Source organism: Phyllobates terribilis, unplaced genomic scaffold (genome assembly GCF_046119375.1).
Source record: "Phyllobates terribilis strain yellow unplaced genomic scaffold, ASM4611937v1 Scaffold_6330__1_contigs__length_45243, whole genome shotgun sequence".
NCBI classification, from domain to species: Eukaryota; Metazoa; Chordata; class Amphibia; order Anura; family Dendrobatidae; genus Phyllobates; species Phyllobates terribilis.
Genome location: NW_027369074.1, coordinates 39,245 through 45,244, shown reverse-complemented (window position 1 = coordinate 45,244; position 6,000 = coordinate 39,245).

Sequence of the window (6,000 nt, the reverse complement as noted above, 5' to 3'; positions counted from 1 at the left end):
CCAATACCTTTCAAATGGATACATCCATCGATATTGAACTGGTCTTGCCATCATCGCCTCGTAAGGTAGATGCAAGGGGAGATGCTCCATAGAGTCGAACAAACTGGGCGGGAAAATACGTTCCAGCTTGCAAAGTATTTTGGGGATTTCACCCTCCAGACGATGCATGTCTTCTTCTGTCAATGAGGTGGAAGTTAACTCCTTGAAGAAGATACTCAGCTCCGTTAATGGCTCCCACACATATTTGGGTAAAAGCTCCCGAAGAGCGACTGGCAAAAGTCGTTGCATAAAACCATGGCAGTCATGACTCTTCATCCCATGCATTTTTCAGATTTTTCGGATCGACACATCTAGACAAGTTGGACGCGTACCCATCTGGAAACTTTATATTCTGTATCCACTCAAGCAGGACTCTTTTTGAATCCTTGTCCAATGTGTACTTGGCCTTCGGAAACTTCCCAGTCGCAACATCTTTAGCCAGCTCTGGTCGATCACATATTTCATTCATTTCTTCCCTGGATTTTTCATGGTCTTTTGTCTTCCCTGGGAGATTGAGCACGGTATTGAACACATTATCGAACACATTTTTCTCAATATGCATGACATCTAAATTATGTCGAATAACATTCGTACTCCATTAAGGCAAATCCTAAAATATGCTCTTCTTATTCCATCCATGTTTTTTGGAAAATAAAGCATTATGATGTTCCGATCCAGGTTCATACGACTTCTTAAACCCCAAACGATCCAGCTCAGCTAACATTTCAGCTCCAGTTCTCACACCCCTAAGCCTTTTGCACTCTTCTCTGCCCTTACGAAAATCAACGACATTTTTGCGAAATGGATGACGCGGATGCAAAAACTTCCGAGAGCAATCAAACCACGATTGTTTACCACTCTTGGGCAACGTGAATGCATCTGTCTCCTCCATGCAATAAGGGCAAGCCTGTCTACCAGCGGTGCTCCATCCAGACAACATAGAATATGCGGGGAAGTCATTAATTATCCACATAAGAGCCGCTTTCAGCTGAAAGTTCTGTTGTTTATGAACATCGTAGGTTATGACTCCGCACTCCCACAACTGGTTTAACTCTGCAATCTACAGCTGTAAGAATATGTCCATTTGCTGCTTCGGATTTCTAGGACATGGGACCAGAACCGTCAGAAACATAAACTCATCCTTCATGCACATTATTTTATTGTGTTACATGTGTTCCGAGAATTAATCATATATATTAATATTTTAATATTTCGACATTATTTAAACAATATTTAATTACATTCACCGATCATATATATTTCGAAATCCACAACACTCATATAATTTCTATATAATTTCTATAATATTCTAAATCTTTAATATTCTAAATTCATACAAAATTCTAAATCTTTAATATTTTAAATCCATACAAAATTTTATATAATTCTAAATATCATATATAATTCTTAAAAAAATCTATATAATTTTTATGTAATTCTAAAAAATTCTATAAACAATTTCTATAAAGTTCTATAAAAAATACTTTATATAATTCATAAAAATTCTATATAGTCCTAAAAATCATATATAATTCATAAATAATTCTATAAAATTTCTAAAAACCCTATATAATTCATAATAATTCTATTTAAACCCTAAAAAATCTATATAAATTCTATAAAATACTATGTAATTCTATTTAATTCATAAAAAATCCTAAATAATTACAAACAAATTCTATAAAATTCATAAAAATATCTATATAATCTCTAACAAATTCTATAAAATCTTATAAAATTCAGAAAACAATTCTAACCTATTTATATATCAATTCTAACATTATAATAAAATTTAATTATATAAAACTATATACATCTACATAGAAAGACAATAAACAAAAAGAAAATCTAACCTATATGCGGCGGAGAGCGGTCGAGCGGCGGCGGATGGTGGACGAAGGCGGTCGACGGAAAGTGGACGACAGGACAGAGGCGGCGCCGGAACTGAAGCTAGGGTGCCAGAATTTGGAGGGAGAAAGGAGGAGGACTAAAATGGAGGGTGAAGAGGAGGATGGAGGGAGCTGGAAACAAGGGAACCGGACAAACACGGAGGGCGAGCGCGGCGGAAATTGAAGGGCGAACAGAGAACAATGAGGGCTAACAGAAGAATGGAGGGCGCGGTGCTCTATTTATAGAAGACGATGATTTAGCGACGGATTTCCTTCGCTAAATCCGCCGCTATCCCTTTGGGTGCCGAATTTAAATTTCAGCCAAAATTTTGGCGAACTCTAGACATTAGCGACAGAAATCCGTCGCTAATGTCTAGAGTCCGCCAAAATTTTGGCGCCATGGTTACCGCCAACAACAAGTAGCGACGGATTTCCGTCGCTACTTGGTAGTATTTTAGGCGGTACTTATGCCGCCTAAGTATACTACCCCATTAGCGATGGATTTCCGTCGCTACGGGGGTAGTATACGTAGGCGGCATAAGATACCCCCATTAGCGATGGAAATCCGTCGCTAATGGGGGTCGTTAAGCTAATACTCTTCGCGCCATCTCACCCGCGCGATGTAGCGACGGCTTGGCGACGGAATTCCGTCGCTAACCGTTGGGGTTACAAATCTAGCGACGGAATGCTAATCCGTCGCCAAATCCGTCGCTACGGGATGGTATTAGAGACGGATTAGCATTATGTCGCTAATTTCGTCACAAAAACGTGGTTTTGTAGTAGTGTAAGATGATTAAAGCAGAAATAATAGAAGGGAATGGAAAGATAATGAGCTTTCCAGCTATAAAGAGCAAGAGTTCACCCATGCTCATTTTTAAGACAATGAGCTTAATGATTGCACTACAAAAGAGATGTCTTATAGAGCTTAGTTTTGGATGTTTGCGTGACTGGAAGATGGGGAAATTGCCAACTAAGATGAGCCATTGGTTATCGGTGGACTTTGATACTGTGTCTTGTACATTGAAGCTTAGTATAGATGGTGAGAGGCACAAGATTACCAAGAATTATATTCATGACTATCTAGGGTTCCCAATTGGTGGGAACAAATAGATCTAAAAAGAAATTTACAAGTGAACAGGATTTGGAATACGAAAAGATGGTTAAGGATTTTAGGGGGCAATTTGATAAAACTGCGGATGGGAAAACTGGTGAAGTGAAGCTGATGGAAGCATCAAGGATTCATGCATCAGATGTTACAGATCTTTTGTTAAAATGTAATGTCCGTGGAGAATGGTTCAAGAAGAACCTAATCATGCTTATACATGCAACAATAATGGACATCTAATCAAATGGAAGCTTAATTACCACATGCTTCACCACTTTAGAGACACATCAAAACTCCCAAAGAAAGATTGGTCTAAGTTGGTTGTTGACACACTAATCAAGACAAATGAATCATTTGAAAGGACAAGGAATGCAAGTTTTTTCAGAGTTATGATTATCTTATTGCATGAACTTGTTCGTCAACAATATTCTAAATGTTCATATGTTACATTAAAATGTTCAGCAAATGATTTATAAATCAGCATAAATTGTAGCTCATGTATTTTTATCGAGTGGTGTTGAGGAATGAAGAATCAAACGGGATTTTCCTAATAATAGTCAATTGGGATTCAACACTGTTTGGAGCAAGAGAACTAAGGAGATAAAGTAGGAGAATTTGGAAGAAGATATGTAAGGCTTCCACCAGTTAGAAGACTAGAAGATGAACCACGTGAAAACACAAGCAATGATAAACTTGAGACTTAAAAGAATAGAGAAAACAAACATGAGGATGAAAGATTATTTGGAAGTGTAGGAACCGTTGGGTCTTCAACAGTAAATCGTTTGAAGGATGCAAGGCCAACTTCATCACCTGACAAGTTCTTGACTGTAAGAGGATCAAGAAGGTGCTTATGCCACAAGGTCAGAATGTTAGAGATTGTGAGGTTATGCTCATTTCTTGGAGCCGTCGTCCTACTGGGTGGGTCACACTCAACATCGATGGTTCGGTTCGCCATGGAAGAGCTAGCGTGGCGGGCGTCACTTGGAATGACCAAGGTGAGTGGGTTGGGGGTTTTGTACATAACATTGGTACTTGCTCGGTTCCAATGGCCAAATTTTGGGATTTAGTGTCGGGTCTATCATTCACCTGGTCACGCAGCTATAGGAGGGTTTATGTAGAAACAGATTCGCTTTTGGCGATTCTACTTCTAAACAAACCTATGGATCGTAGTCACCCCCTCTCTAGTCTTATCACTTCGGCGAAAGACTTTCTTTGTAGGGAATGGCAATGTCAGACCCGTCATACTTTTAGGGAGGGTAACCAAGTTGTTGGCTCCTTAGCTTCCCTTGCTTTTGCATTTCCGCTTGGTGTTTCATTTCTTGTAGATTCTCCAAAGTCTGTTCTGGAGTTCATTTCCGATGATATTAGGAAAAAGGGCTACTCCTGCACCGTTTTTTTCTATCACAACCGTTTTCAGTTAACATATGCGAGAGTTCCGATCTCTATTTTATCAAAAAAAAATCTACTTGATGATACATTGAAAAGAAAATGTCACCTTGCTGAGACTTTGAGAGTTCGACAATGTGTTTTGGTTAGAAATTGTATCCAACTTTAGATTTTTGAGAAGGTTGAAAGAATAACAACATATACCCATAAGCTTCAAATATAAAAAATTTAAGTTTAACATTAATTTTATATATTTGAATATAGATAGAAAAATATATTTTTCACTCAGTCATATGATAAACTTGAATTTGATCATAAAGGTGCTGGTATTCTCACAAACTAAATTAAAAGTGAATGTAATAATCGGTTTTTGATGGCTATTTGGTTGAGTTCTTTGAGAAAAATTTCATAAGAGTCTACTTTTACTAATTTTTTCAAACTAGACCCCTCTCTTTTTAATTTTTTTAATTTCCTTTTTCTATTTATTAATCACTTCCTTTCAAAATTATCCCTACTCTAATATTTTTTTGTCTTTTCAAAACTCCTATTCTAATATTAATTAAACATTCTACCCTAATCGTTATCAATTCAACCTCCTAACCCTAACTAGTACCACCACCAACACTTTCGACGACCACAACCAACGTCCAGCTACCACCACTAGCACTGTCGGCACCGTCCACATCTTCACCGTTCACGTATTCACTGTCCATGTCCACGTTTTCAGCATTAACCACCGAAAATTGTTCACTCCGCCTTCTCTACGGCCGTCAACCATCAACTCCCGCGTTCCAGCCATCACCAACACTGTCGGTAAGTTAAGCAGCTTAGTCCTATTTCTTGAAAGTCATTGTTCATAGATTGTATGACTTTACTTTAGATTTCTCCAAACCTAAGTACGTACTGTTCGTATATTTTATGACTTCAATTTAGATTTTTTAAGCCTAATCTTATGCATCATGCGTAACATATTAACTTTCTTCATCAATACGTCATTGTATGTACCCTAAATTTACATGAAATTTCTTCATCAATTATTCAATTTAGATCAATGTAAGCTTTTTATGTAACTCTAATTTTCATATATTTACACAAAATTAGGTTCGTCTTTCACATAGGGGAGTTTACAATAAATTATCCTACAATGGACATTAATGAACCATCATTGATGGACGTTGCACATGACACGATCAATTCGACTCAAGGTCCGACGCTAATAGAAGTTGCTTACTCGAAACAAGTAATAACAATTATTCCGGTCTTTCCGCCCTGCCTTCAAGCAGTCCGGGCGTCCGACCTCACCATTCTCCTAGAGTTACCTTAGACCCAGGCCATGCTATTCCATGATATTGGAAAGATGACAACATAACGTAACAACTAGTATTGAAAGCGGCCTTTGTTTTATAGGCTTTATCATATTCAGTCAGACGAGTTTTTCTAATACTATAAAAGTGACTCTCGACGAGAGAATCCAGGCTGTTCAAGAAGAATCGCAACAATTCCTAAGGAACCTTCTGTCTAATAATGAGTTTCCAGTACTTACAGCTTGCCGTATTGCCTAACGGCCCACTTACTCTATTT